The 15105-nt window shown below is 38.9% G+C and overlaps 1 protein-coding gene across 4 annotated transcripts in view; it reads left to right on the top strand.

The window, feature by feature from the left end:
- Positions 1 to 15105, top strand: part of UMAD1 (UBAP1-MVB12-associated (UMA) domain containing 1) — a 251639-nt gene that overhangs the window by 119986 nt on the left and 116548 nt on the right. The window lies entirely within an intron of this gene.

Raw genomic sequence — 15105 nt, 5'->3', positions numbered from 1 at the left:
TGAAATGTGAAAACTTGTTCATTCTGTGTGTACATAATGTTAGTCTTCTAGTGCCATGAGTATAAGGCAGGCTCCTGTGACTGGTTTAAACTTTACATTTAAGAAATGCAAAATTTTGGAGGATTCGTAATTATTGACAGCTGAAGAGATTAGAAAGCATGGTGTGGTGATGGCTGTAAATCCATGGACTGGCGCACATTTATCACTGATGAATGTGTTGGATGGGCACAGTGAGTAACCAGGAGGACTGTGTTGCTCTCAATAAGTGGTGTTTGTTAGAGCCTTGTGCCAGGGCCATGGGACTGAAGAAATCAGGGGCAAAATAAGCAAAAAGAATCTGAAGAGCTGGCTGAGACGTTTTAATAAATTCTAAAACTGAGGATGCCCTGAAGTAAGTCACTAGAGGGTGAAGATGCTTATTGAGAAATGGAACAATGGCCTTTTTTGCCTGAGACTATAGAAGTGACCACCCCAATTTGGTGTTGTTGGAATTCTCTGTGGTGGATGGCCCAAAAGTGAGCTTCTCAGGGAAGTTGAGAATTACAGTGAAAATGGTTCTGAACTGAGTATGATGAAGAAAGTGACAGAAGATCTGACTTTTCCTGGCTTACATGAAAAGCAACATTTATCAGCTCTTCTGTGCAGATGGTGATGAGTTAGGCTGACCTGACCTCAGCTGATTCGGATTCTAAAGAGGGCCCAGGATCTTTGTCTTTGCGTGTCCCCCTTGTGTGTGAAAGTGTGAGTCGCTCAGTCATGTCCGACTCTTTGCAACCCTATGGGCTGTTGCCCGCCAGGCTCCTCTGTCCGTGGAATTCTCAGACAAGAATACTCAGTGGGTAGCCATTTCCTCCTCCAGGGGATCTTCCCAGCCCAGGGCCTGGCCTTCTGGCTGGCTGTCCCCCTTCTAGTGGCAGGATGTCCCCAGCAGTCCAACACCTCTTCTCTGACATGTGTTTTGGTCACCATTATCTCCATCCTAGGGGTTGCCTTCCCACTCCTTAGGGTGCCTTTTAAGAAGCTTATTTTTCATGTTAATGTTGAATTGATCAATCTTTTCCCCTTTTGGTTAACACTTTCTGGATCTGTGCAAGTAATCTTTGCCTCCTTTAAGATCAAAATAGCATTCTCTTATGTTCTCTTTTAGTCACTGTTGTTGTACCAGTCATGATATACAGAGCAATAGTCTGCTCAGAATGTTTTTTAAGTTTCTGGATGAGTCTACTGTGTGGCCAGGGTTTAGGATCACTGGCCTGAATGACGCTAAGAGTCTTCCCAAAACTCCTGGATGCAGCCACGGCATGGGGTCCCTGCTCACCCAGAAGAAATGACCAGTTTGATGGAAAACCCATGTTGATCTATTTTGTGGCAACCTAATATGCATAGAATCTTTTTAAGTAAATAGGATTTTGCCTTTCTCTGAGAGATGAGTTGCTACTTGTGTTACGAGGTGGGTGATGTGAAGGTGTCAGTGGTTAGCAAGTGAAGGACAGTCAGTGATCTCTTCAGGGTGCCATCTTGGATTCTGAAATCTTGAGACACTTCTGGACTCCTTGAGCCTTTGATTTTGACATCGCTGCACATATAAGGAGGTATCCAAGATATGAGAAAACAGTTATTTCAGATGGTGCTCTGTATTCACTTTTTAGAATGTTTCCATCTAATCCTTTTCCCCAAAGAAAAATTGCAGAATTGCCCTTGGAGTTGCTTCTGTCATTATTTGTATCCGTTTGTAAACCTCGACAACCTTGTGGACATGGTACACGTGGTTTTGTGAGAGAGCGAGCTCTGAAGTTCTTTGTGCTGTGCTAGAAGGGGAAATACTTACACATTACCAAAGCAAACTTCTTTAAAAGGAATTAAATGTGATCTGGAGCCAGATGTAAGTTAGGTAACACTTTTTTGAAAGATGCTTTAATTCACAGATGCTGTGTGCTCAGTCGCTCAGTTGTGTCTGACTCTTCGAGCCCATGGACTGTAGCCGTCCAGGCTCTCCTGTCCACAGAACTTTCCAGGCAAGAATACTGGAGTGGGTTGCCATTTCCTACTCCAATTTATTTTACAGATATTTGGTAATTATAATTTTGGATCTACAGGAAGGCAGCAACACCCTGATTGCGTGTCTGGCTCTGGGTAGAATCCTCCCTCCACCACTTGCTAAAGTCCTTTAACCTTTTTGAAATGAAAATGACAGTCATCCTGACCTCATAGGCATTGTGTGGATTAAACAAAAAATGTAGAAAATGCAGATAAAGTTCAAAGCTGTCAATGCCTGGTGTGTAGTATGTGCTCACTAAATCATCATTATTCCCTTGGTTCTGCCTCTGTCACTCTTCCAAAGGCTGCAGCAGTCTGTTATGTTTTATCCTCTTTGCTTATGGCCCCTCACAGTGGGAGGATTGGGGAAGGGGCACTCTACAACACGCAAAAGTTGAGGGAAGGATCTGGAGTGTGAATTATGTACAAAAAATTTTTTTAAGTATGTTTGCTTAGTTGGATTTTTTGTTGTTGGTTTTTGTTGTCTTATTTTGAGAACCAGAGGTGACTTCTCTCCCTTGGTCTCACATAGCTTATGTCAGTGGTCTGGAGCTCCTCAACATCTGCCTAGTTTTTATATCTCTGTGTTTGTGCTGAATTTTGATAGTGAGTATCTTAAATGACGAAAGTGTAAGAGATGTCCTAATGCGTCTTTTCTTATCTTGAAATTTTATTATGTTAAATTAAGCAAAGGTCCATCTAGTCAAAACTATGGTTCTACCAGTAGTCATGATTGGATGTGAGAGTTGGATGATAAAGAAAACTGAGCTCCGAAGAATTGATGCTTTTGAATTTTGTGTTGAAGACTCTTCAGAGTCCCTTGGATAGCAAGGAGATTTAACCAATCCATCCTAAAGGAAATCAGTCCTGAATATTCATTGGAAGGACTGACGCTGAAGCTGAAACTCCAATACTTTGGCCACCTGATGTGAAGAACTTTCTCATTTGAAAAGACCCTGATGCTGGGAAGGATTGAAGGCAGGAGGAGAAGGGGACAACAGAGGATGAGATGGTTGGATGGTATCACCAACTCAATGTACATGAGTTTGAGTAAACTCCGGGAGTTGGTGATGGACAGGGGAGCCTGGCGTGCTGCAGTCCATGGGGTCACAAAGAGTTGGACACAACTGAGTGACTGAACTGAACTGAACTGAAGCTTCACAAGAATTATGAAGCATAATATGAGCATCCATGGGTCTGCCACCAGCTTTTAGAAGCAAAACATAATGGATGGCCACCGTGGAAGCTGCCTGTGTACCCTGCAACCCCCATAGAAGTCTCCACTCAGTCCCCCGTCTTATACTTCTACCCATGTGCTATGTAATTCCAAATTATATGTTGTATTGCTTTGCTTGTTTTAAAAGTTTATAGAAGTACTGTCATTTTATTTGTATTCTGCTGTAATTTGCTTTTTCTCGTCAGTGTTATATTTGTCAGATTCATCCTTGTTGTTATTTATTTGATCCATTCCTTTTAACCACTGTATAGTATTTCTTTGCCTGAAGATACCATAATTTATTTACCCCTGCTCCTCGCAGCAGGCATTTACAGCCTTTCCCACAGACAGTGCTGCCCTCAACATTTCTGTACAGGTTTTGCTTCACAGAACTTTGTACCTTTAGTTTAGTTTTGTTTATTTTTATACAAGAGATGAATTCTTCTTAGCCACATTTTTGGGGTCTCAGTTTTTTCATCATAATGATAGCCAGATTGAACTACAGACAGCCCCTAACTTAACGATGGTTTGACTACGATTTTTCAACTTTACAACGGTGCAATATGCATTCAAAGGAACAAGACTTTGAATATTGAATTTTGACCTTTTCCAGGGCTAGCAGTATGCAGTATGACCATTAGGGTAAACAACTGATGCACTGACAACCATTCTGTACCCATGTAATCATTCTGGTTTTGACTTTCAGTATAGTCTTCAGTAAATGACCTAAGATATTCAACACTTTATTATCAAGTAGAATTTGTGTTCGAGAATTTTGCCCAGCTGTATGCAAAATAAGTGTTCTGAGCACATTTAAGTTGGGCTAGGCTGAGCTATGATGTTCAGTAGGTTAAGTGTATTAAATGCATTTATGACTTAGGGTAGTTTCTAATTAACCCCATTGTAAGTCGAGGAAGACTTATCTCTTCTATCTTTTCTAGCTAAAAATTTCATTTTTATATAGGTTATGTAACTGGGTAGTATGAATTATTGGGTTTTGTTCTTAGGATAATGTCACAGTTCCAGTAGTGTATCTCTTCAAGTCATTCTGTAAGATGTGGGTTTTACTTTCCCATTTTGAACATTTTTGAGGACAAAAATACATGCAGTATTAGAAATGTTCATTAAGTATAATGGCAGAAAACACTAAACTCGTTCCCCCCTGATTTTGCTTGTCTTTTCTAGAATTTATCGTAACTGCATGCACTTGTTCCTTCTCGGTCCTGTCTGACTCTGTCACCCCATGAACTGTAGCCCACGAGGTTCCTCTGTCCATGAGATTCTCCAGGCAAGACTACTGGAGTGGGCTGCCATTTCCTCCTCCAGGGGATCTTCCCAACCCAGGGATTGAGCCCATGTCTCCCGCATTAGCAGGCAGATTCTTTACCACTGCGCTGTAATTAGAATAAGCATAGTTATATAACTGTGTGAAGTAGGCTGTCGACTTCTGCTCCATCAGCCTTTTCTGGCCTCAGTCTGGATATAAAACTCTGTTTCTCCACTTATTCTACAAAGAGTTAGAGTCACATTGAGCATTTTGTGTCTGTTGTTTAAGTTTGGTTGAAACTTATAGGGTCACAGCATTTTCTTGCCCCCTTTGGCTTTCTCTCTCTCTTGCATCTTACTTAAATGAAAGCCTCATGTAAGATAATTAGTCGGAAAAGTACTGTAATGAAGAAAAAAGTACCAGAGAATCTGAAACAGTGAAAGATTAAACATGACTGAAAGACCTGGAATGGATTCTTAGAAGGAAGGTGGATTCAAGCTGGGCCTTAAAGGGTGAAGGCCTTAAAGGTCTGTGATGAGGAGGAATGAGAACCCTCTGGATTAGCCCAGTTAGTCATCGCCGATTACCAACACCGATGCCTCTAACGTGACCACACAGAACAGAAGAACCACTCAGCACTGCCCAGATTTTTGGAAAGAGGTCGGATTAGTAGGACTCTACTTCTGGGCTCAAATGTGGAGAAATTAGGGGATCCATTTGGAAGCCGTTGTAGCAAGATGTTTATGTGAGTCTGATTTGTGAAGACTGGAAAGTAGATGAAAGACATGTTGGGCTTTCATTAACCCACTGAGTGCATTCTGGGAATTAAAAAGGTGGTCCTTCTTTGAGACCTTTTATATCCATCTCAGAAAATTGTTGTAATATATTTGTTTAGTTGGAATAAGACACTTGACTGCCACCTACTGGGAATGAAGTCTGCACATCCACAATGTGAATGCTCCTCCCACTAGCTGTGACACTCGTGCAGTACACAACCTGTACAACCGTGCCTTTGACCATAATCATGAGCAATGGGACTTGGTAAATTATTATATTATTTTTCAGAAGGAAAAGGAAAACAACTCTAGATGTTATAGAAGTTGGTAATACAATTAATAGAACCAAAACTTACTCTTAGCAAATATGTTTACAAAGCAAACTTATTCTAAACATAAATAATTCAAGATGTTAGTAATTTTGTTCATTGATCCCAGTACTTTGCATTTATTCAGTAAGAATTTTATTATCTTCTAGAGTCTCAACTTTCCAACCTTTTGTGACATCTGAGAATGTTGACAAATTCCTCTTTCTTTTTGGGTTCCAATCTCTCTTCCCTTTTGGGTTCCATAAGTCCCTCTCTCCTATATCTTTCCCTTCTTCCCTGATCAGTGATTTTTCTCAATTTCCTTTGTGCTTTGTGCTAAGTCGCTTCAGTCATGTCTGACTCTCTGCGATTCTATGGACTGTAGTCTGCCAAGCTCCTCTGTCCATGGGATTCTCCAGGCAAGAATACTGGAGTGGGTTGCCATGCCTTCCTCCAGGGGATCTTCCTGGCCCAGGAATTGAATCCAGGTCTCTTGCATCTCCTGCATTGGCAGGAAGGTTCTTCACCGCTAGCACCACCTCGGAAGCCCTCCATCTCCTTTGCACGCCCTATTTTCTCAGGTTTACATTCTCGTACCTTTGTGTACAGTGGGTGCACACTATTTCTTGAATTACATGGTCTTTGGAAGATCAGTTTCAGATTGACGAGGGGACTGAGTCATAGGCACTAAGGACCAAGGGTGTGCCAGAATTCGGAATGTAGAAACCTATCCTAAATATACTTCCTTGTTTTAGGATCCATTTTCTACACAATGGGTCACTCTTTATTGGGGAATTCCTGCACTGTTGATCTGTTCATCATTGTTTAGCAGTGGCATACCAGGAGAACAGATTATTTACACTGGCTGTCTCATAAGGGTGTGTCTAACTCAGAATATACTTTCAAATAAAATAAGCTTTCCCAGCTTTTAGCTTGGGAAGGATGAAAAGTTACTTAAACAGGAGCTGAGATTTTTTTTTTTTTTAAGGACAGAAGTGAAGCACTAAGTAAGATCACATTTAAATATTTTCATTTGCAATTATTTGCTAACATTCTTGCCACCACCGCCATCCCTTCTCCCCACCCATTCACCTCGGTTTCTTTTGCTTTCATTTTTCATGGGGTGTGTGTATCAAGGAAAACCCAAGAGCTTTGCTCTTTTCTGGTATAACCTCACACACATTTATTGTGGAGCTGCTTTGTGCAAAGTGCTGTGGGCGACTTCACAGAAGATACAGAGGTTTCAGATTGCTTCTGCCCTTCAGGAGAGCCTGGCTTAATGGGCGAAGGAGACGAATGTGTAACTGCTCCAGGGCAGGTGATGACAAGGGTCATAATATAGTGCAGACAGAGCCAGGATTCCCTGTGTAAACATCGCTCTAAGACCGAGCCACATACACAGACTTGCCATATTTCTTTTCTAAACTGTACATTTAACTCTTAGCTTTCCTGGGTTGCATTGGAATGTGTTTTCTTGGAAGATTCTGGAGTCAAAAATGCACTCTGATAATTAGGCTAACTGAAAATGCATTTGAGTAACGTCAGTTTTAGAAGACTTTTTAAATGCATTTGTCGGCACTGTCAAAAGAAGCTAGAGAACACTGGGGAGACCCTAAGTAAACAAGGATGTGAAACAGGAGCTCTCTGTTTATGTGAGCCTTGCATTCAGGAAATAAATACCCTGAAATTCGCTAGCCAAGTTATATTTTAAAATATGTTTGAACCCAAGGAAGAAGTTATAAAACAGCATAGTAGGAGAGAATAAATACAACTTTCATAAATATAATGAGGTAGTATTTCAAATATTGATGGATCTTTACTATTTAATTAAGGTATCTTTTATTAAAACATTTTTATAGTTATTAGAGAACCAAAGACATTTGAATTTTTTAAACGTAAATTTAAATAAATATTCCTTTTACTTCTTAAATAATTGTTGCTTCAATCTCAAAAAAATGATTGGGTAGAATTGAACCACATATACATAATGTACAAAAATAAATGCTACTAAAAATCATTTTAAGTTTTGTTTAATCGGTCATAAAGTTAAGTATATGACTTGTGTAAAAGTAAACAGTTCAGGTTTACTGATTTAATAACGTGATGTTGCAACTTTTACTTAAATTCATTCTTACGAAGATGAAATGCAGCTTTCTCATGGAGGTATATTGCCTAATTTTCCTGTACATTTTCATTAAAAATATAAAATCATAAATGAATAATATGTCAACCAAATTTACGTATGATAGTAAACTGGGAAGCATCTCCAATAGCAAAATAAGAGAAGTATTACCAAGATACCTGAAAAGGTTTGGAAATATCACAGGAAATAGTGAGATTCAGCCTAAGAAAATGCAAGCTAATACATCTAAGAGCAGATCATCTGAAGTAGATGTTCAATGGGAGAAAATGCTTGGTAATGCTGAGAAGCAGCCAAGGTGATAGACAACAAAGTGGGTGTGAGGCTGCAGTGGGCTGTGGCAGGCACAAAGAACCATCGCCATTTGAATCATCTTGCAGGCTCATTACAAGGAAGCGGAAAGCTCCCACCAACCTACAGTACAACCCAAGAACAGCCAAGCCAGTAGCTCCCAGTATTTCTAATAATTTGGAAAATAGAAACTATAGTGCTTAGGATAGGGAAGAATTTGCTTAGTAAATATGACTTTTTAAAATAAAATGCCTTCTCATTGGTCAAGTAATAAAACAATATGAAGTGAGAGAATGGATATAAGCACCTTGCTGGAAGACAGATGTGTTTGGATTAGACTGAGCCCACGGACATCTGGAAATAACGTGAACACTTTTACAGGCACTTCTCAGCATCTAGGCCAACTGGTGCAAATTGCAAAAGAGCACCGTAAGACAGTGGTGGGAGCTGGATCACCTGAGGTGAGTTTGGAGTTCATGGAGAACTCCATGAAGGAACAGTGCAGGACCAACTGGAAGCAGTGTGTTTTAACAGTGAGATCATATTTCTGCAGTTGTCTCTACTGGTCAGATAATTCTGCCTCACTGTTTACAATCTGTGGTTCAGTGTTTATGCTGTAGGACCATTCAGATGTTTTTGCCAGGGTACCCTGTCCTTTCTCTTAGCACCCTTTTTGATCCTGATTTTGAATTTCTTTGATTGGGTACCTTTATCTCTGCCATTTGGAAACCACTTCCTTCCCTAAATATACCTGCTATCCTGTCTTAGCACTGATCATATGTGTGTTTCAGCCACCACTGTCTACCACCGATAGCACCTCTTTGCTCTCATTCTTACTATAATTAATAAGGACACATCAAATCAGATGTTGTCTTGTCACACTTAAATTATCGAAGCCCTGTTCCTAGTCTTCCCTTCCCAAATCCTGCAGCTACACTGCTTTCCACGTAGGCTGGTGAGGACAGCATCTCAGTGATCCAAAAGCTCGAACTCTTTCTAACCCTCACTCATATCCTGTCTCTCCCCACTTTACTCTTTATGTATCTGTTCCCTTTCCTCAAAAAACCAAATTCTTACTCTGGTTTTGAGATCTTTCTCTCAAAAGATTCCTTTTGTTTGTAGCATAATACACGAATGCTTAATAATAATGATACTATATGTATGATGCTTAATAAATGATATTTAATAAAATTACACCATTGTCTCAAAAACTATTGGTGACTTATAAAAAACCTTTTAGGTTTCTATATTTTCTTATTTAAGATCTTATTAAAAGGGAATTAATCATATTTAGTCAACTTAAAAATTTTTGTAGCTTAGTACTAAAGCCCTAAAAGTTGCCTTTCAAAATGGCAAGTTGTTCGGTCATGGAATCTGTTAACTTTGATCAAACCATCAGTCATGTCTTGAGTTCCATCTCTGTGTCAGGATTGAGCTAGGCATGAACAGAGGATGACAACTGATCTGTGCTGTTTGGTCTTAGAAGGCCCACATTCTTGTTATGGGCAGTAATTTCGGTTGGTTGACTGAAGAGCCAACCTTAGTTGGTTGGTTGAATTCATATGTTTAATACATTTTTATGGAGCTCTGACCCTCCAGTAGGGTCTGAGGATACAATATGGGAAGGCAGGATACATAAGATCCCTGCCTGCATGGGTTTTAGTCAGCTGGGGAGGCAGACCATCAAAAAGTTAAATACAGTGGGAGGTTGAGAGGCGCTGTATACTCAGGCAGGCTTAACTTAACAGGTGGTTGAGGAGGACTAGGAGGATAGTTGGGGCTGACTCGGGAAGAATACTGCAGAGCACAGGGGACTTGTAGAATTGGAAGAGGGGTGCTGTGAATTTACCATAGATGGAGCTGGGAACTGGTGAGCCTGACTGTTAGAGGAGAGAAGAGGCCCAGTAACTAGAGAAACACCTGAGACTATTACAGGCTTATCTGATAAGCACAAAGTCCAGCTGAAGGTGTGCAAATAAGATGGCCTATCCAAGACTTTACAAATTACTTTAATAATGGAATAATAATTTTAATCAGAATTAGCCCTCCGATCATTTGTTCAGCATAGAATCTTATTTTACAATCCACATGTGCAAGAACCTATATGTAGCAATTTTCTCATTGTAATAAAACTTTGATTACACCAGCTCATCAGGTTATAATAGTGGACCCTTGCCCGTAAGCAGCAGAATTTGCTTCTCTATTTATTTTTCCACAATGCATATGTAGTTAAATACAATTTAATTTTTTTTAAGTTTTTTTTTTTTTTTGCTACAAATTACAGCTTATTGCAGGCAAACCCAATGACATGCTACTTGTTATTTATATCTGCAGGCCAACAATTTATGCTAGGAAGTAAAACTTTTACTGTTTAACATTAATCTGATTAATAAACTGATATTGCCTCAGGTCTCAAACTCTGTCCTGAATAAAATAGGTCCTCACGCCATTTAAAAATAGTGTACCAGCTGCAAGTCCAGAAAACACTTGCTATTGGTCACATAGTAAAAGAACCACAAAAGCCTTATAATTTATAGATTCATAACCACTTCTTGTTGAATTTGTTCTTCTAAATGGTACAGGTGCTGCTTTGGTTTAAAACATACAAACCTCTTTAGGCAAACTACAGGTACCCTGAGGTGCTTAATTTCTTCCCTTATATTGTGAACTGGTTAGTGGTGAGGATAAGCTCAGCACTTCATTTAAAGCTCAAAGGTGTGATTGTTTTAAGGCTTACCTAATACTCCTTTTTTTCATGATTTAAATATGGATGTAATTTCCTACAGATGTATAATAGATCATTTACTTAAGATTTGGACAGTTCATTTTTATTTTTCTTCTGTTACTTGTAGCTGATTTAGTGTTGTGTTAATTTCTGCTGTATAGCAGAGTGATTCAGTTATATGTATATATATATATATACACACCTGTTATATTCTTGTCTATTACAGTTTGTCATAGGATATTGAACTTAGTTCTCTGCGCTGTACAGTAGAACCTTGCTGTTTATCCATTCTGTAAATAATAGCTTACATCTGCTAGCCCCAACCTCCTGCTCCATCCCCCCCCAACTCCCTCGCCCTTGACAAACACACGTCTGCTCTCAATGCCCATAAGTCTGTTTCGGATTCATGGACAGGCTCGTTTGTGTCATATTTTAGATTCCACATGGAAGTGATATCATGTAGTATTTGTCTCTCTCTGATTTATTTCACTTACTGTGATATTCTCTAGGTGAATCCATGTTGTTGTAAATGGTACTATTTCATTCTTTTTTATGGTTCAGTAGTATTCCATTGTCTTTTCACACCAATCATGGGGTTCTCAGAGCACGATTGTATACACACACACACTACATTTTCTTTATCCTTTCCTCTTTTCAGGGACGTTTGGGTTGTTTCCATGTCTTGGCTATTGTGATGGTGCTGCTATGATCATAGAGGTGCATGTCTCTTCTTGCATTAGTTTCTTGTTTTGTTTTATTTATTTTTTTCATTTATTTTTATTAGTTGTAGGCTAATCACTTTACAATACCGCAGTGGGTCTTGCCATACATTGACATCAATCAGCCATGGAGTTACATGTATTCCCCATCCCGATTCCCCCTCCCACCTCCCTCTCCACCCAATCCCTCTGGGTCTTCCCAGTACACCAGGCCCGAGCACTTGTCTCACGCATCCAACCTGGGCTGGTGATCTGTTTCACTATAGATAGTATACATATTCCGATGCTGTTCTCTCAAAACATCCCAACTTTGCCTTCTCCCACAGAGTCCAAAAGTCTGTTCTGTACATCTGTGTCTCTTTTTCTGTTTTGCATATAGGGTTATTGTTACCATCTTTCTAAATTCCATATATATGTGTTAGTATCCTGTAATGGTCTTTATCTTTCTGGCTTACTTCACTCTGTATAATGGGCTCCAGTTTCATCCATCTCATTAGAACTGATTCAAATGAATTCTTTTTAACGGCTGAGTAATATTCCATGGTGTATATGTACCACAGCTTCCTTATCCATTCATGTGCTGATGGGCATCTAGGTTGTTTCCATGTCGTGGCTATTATAAACAGCCATGCTGTGATGAACATTGGGGTACACGTGTCTCTTTCAGATCTGGTTTCCTTAGTGTGTCCAGGAGTGGGATTGCTGGGTCATATGGCAGTTCTATTTCCAGTTTTTAAAGAAATCTCCACACTGTTCTCCATAGCGGCTGTACTAGTTTGCATTCCCACCAACAGTGTAAGAGGGTTCCCTTTTCTCCACACCCTCTCCAGCATTTATTGCTTGTAGACTTTTGGATAGCAGCCATTCTGACTGGCGTGTAATGGTACCTCATTGTGGTTTTGATTTGCATTTCTCTGATGATGAGTGATGTTGAGCATTTTTTCATGTGTTTGTTAGCCATCTATATGTCTTCTTTGGAGAAATGTCAGTTTAGTTCTTTGGCCCATTTTTTGATTGGGTCATTTATTTTTCTGGAATTGAGCTGCAGGAGTTGCTTGTATATTTTTGAGATTAATCCTTTGTTGCTTCGTTTGCTATTATTTTCTCCCAGTCTGAGGGCTGTCTTTTCACCTTGCTTATAGTTTCCTTTGTTGTGCAAAAGCTTTTAAGTTTCATTAGGTCCCATTTGTTTATTTTTGCTTTTATTTCCAATATTCTGGGAGGTGGGTCATAGAGGATCCTGCTGTGATTTATGTTGGAGAGTGTTTTGCCTATGTTCTCCTCTAGGAGTTTTATAGTTTCTGGTCTTACATTTAGATCTTTAATCCATTTTGAGTTTATTTTTGTGTATAGTGTTAGAAAGTGTTCTAGTTTCATTCTTTTACAAGTGGTTGACCAGTTTTTCCAGCACCACTTGTTAAAGAGGTTGTCTTTTTTCCATTGTATATCCTTGCCTCCTTTGTTGAAGATAAGGTGTCCATAGGTTTGTGGATTTATCTCTGGGCTTTCTATTCTGTTCCATTGATCTATATTTCTGTCTTTGTGCCAGTACCATACTGTCTTGATGACTGTGGCTTTGTAGTATAGTCTGAAGTCAGGCAGGTTGATTCCTCCAGTTCCATTCTTCTTTCTCAAGATTACTTTGGCTGTTCGAGGTTTTTTGTATTTCCATACAAATTGAGAAATTATTTGTTCTAGTTCTGTGAAAAATACTCTTGGTAGCTTAATAGGGATTGCATTGAATCTATAGATTGCTTTGGGTAGAATAGCCATTTTGACAATATTGATTCTTCCAATCCATGAACACGGTATCTTTCTCCATCTGTTTGTGTCCTCTTTAATTTCTTTCATCAGTGTTTTAGAGTTTTCTATGTATAGGTCTTTTGTTTCTTTAGGTAGATATACTCCTAAGTATGTTATTCTTTTTGTTGCAATGGTGAATGGTATTGTTTCCTTAATTTCTCTTTCTGTTTTCTCAGTGTATAGGAATGCAAGGGATTTCTGTGTGTTAATTTTATATCATGCAACTTTACTATATTTGTTGATTAGCTCTCGTAATTTTCTGGTAGAGTCTTTAGGGTTTTCTATGTAGAGGATCATGTCATCTGCAAAAAGAGAGAGTTTCACTTCTTCTTTTCCTATCTGGATTCCTTTTACTTCTTTTTCTGCTCTGATTGCTGTGGCCAACACTTCCAAAACTATGTTGAATAGTAGTGGTGAGAGTGGGCACCCTTGTCTTGTTCCTGATTTCAGGGGAAATGCTTTCAATTTTTCACCATTGAGGGTGATGCTTGCTGTGGGTTTGTCATATATAGCTTTTATTATGTTGAGGTATGTTCCTTCTATTCCTGCTTTCTGGAGAGTTTTAATCATAAATGGGTGTTGAATTTTGTCAAAGGCTTTCTCTGCATCTATTGAGATAATCATATGGTTTTTATCTTTCAATTTGTTAATGTGGTGTATTACATTGATTGATTTGCAGATATTAAAGAATCCTTGCATTCCTGGGATAAAGCCCACTTGGTCATGGTGTATGATTTTTTTTAATATGTTGTTGGATTTTGTTTGCTAGTATTTTGTTAAGGATTTTTGCATCTATGTTCATCAGTGATATTGGCCTGTAGTTTTCTTTTTTTGTGGCATCTTTGTCTGGTTTTGGAATTAGGGTGATGGTGGCCTCATAGAATGAATTTGGAAGTTTACCTTCTTCTGCAATTTTCTGGAAGAGTTTGAGTAAGATAGGTGTTCTCTCTTCTCTAAATTTTTGGTAGAATTCAGCTGTGAAGCCATCTGGTCCTGGGCGTTTGTTTGCTGGAAGATTTCTGATTACACTTTCGATTTCCTTCCTTGTGATGGGTCTGTTAAGATCTTCTATTTCTTCCTGATTCAGTTTTGGAAAGTTATCCTTTTCTAAGAATTTGTCCATTTCTTCCAACTTGTCCATTTTATTGGCATAGAGCTGCTGGGAGTAGTCTCTTATGATCCTTTGTATTTCAGTGTTGTCTGTTGTGATCTCTCCATTTTCATTTCTAATTTTGTTAATTTGGTTCTTCTCCCTTTGTTTCTTAATGAGTCTTGCTAATGGTTTGTCAATTTTGTTTCTTTTTTCAAAAAACCAGCTTTTAGCTTTGTTGATTTTTGCTATGGTCTCTTTAGTTTCTTTTGCATTTATTTCTGCCCTAATTTTTAAGATTTCTTTCCTTCTACTAACCCTGGGGTTCTTCATTTCTTCCTTCTCTAGTTGCTTTAGTGTAGAGTTAGGTTATTTATTTGACTTTTTTCTTGTTTCTTGAGGTAAGCCTGTAATGCTATGAACCTTCCCCTTAGCACTGCTTTTACAGTGTCCCATAGGTTTTGGGTTGTTGTGTTTTCATTTTCATTCATTTCTCTGCATATTTTGATTTCTTTTTGATTTCTTCTGTGATTTGTTGGTTATTCAGAAGTGTGTTATTTAGCCTCCATATGTTGGAGTTTTTGACAATTTTTTTCCTGTAATTGAGATCTAATCTTACTGCACTGTGATCAGAAAAGATGACTGGAATGATTTCAATTTATTTGAATTTACCAAGATTTATGGCCCAGGATGTGATCCATTCTGGAGAAGGTTCCGTGTGCACTTTAGAAAA

This window comes from Odocoileus virginianus, chromosome 1 (genome assembly GCF_023699985.2).
Source record: "Odocoileus virginianus isolate 20LAN1187 ecotype Illinois chromosome 1, Ovbor_1.2, whole genome shotgun sequence".
NCBI lineage: Eukaryota > Metazoa > Chordata > Mammalia > Artiodactyla > Cervidae > Odocoileus > Odocoileus virginianus.
Note: the sequence above shows the minus strand (reverse complement) of the source record. Positions and strands in the feature narration are given on the sequence as shown.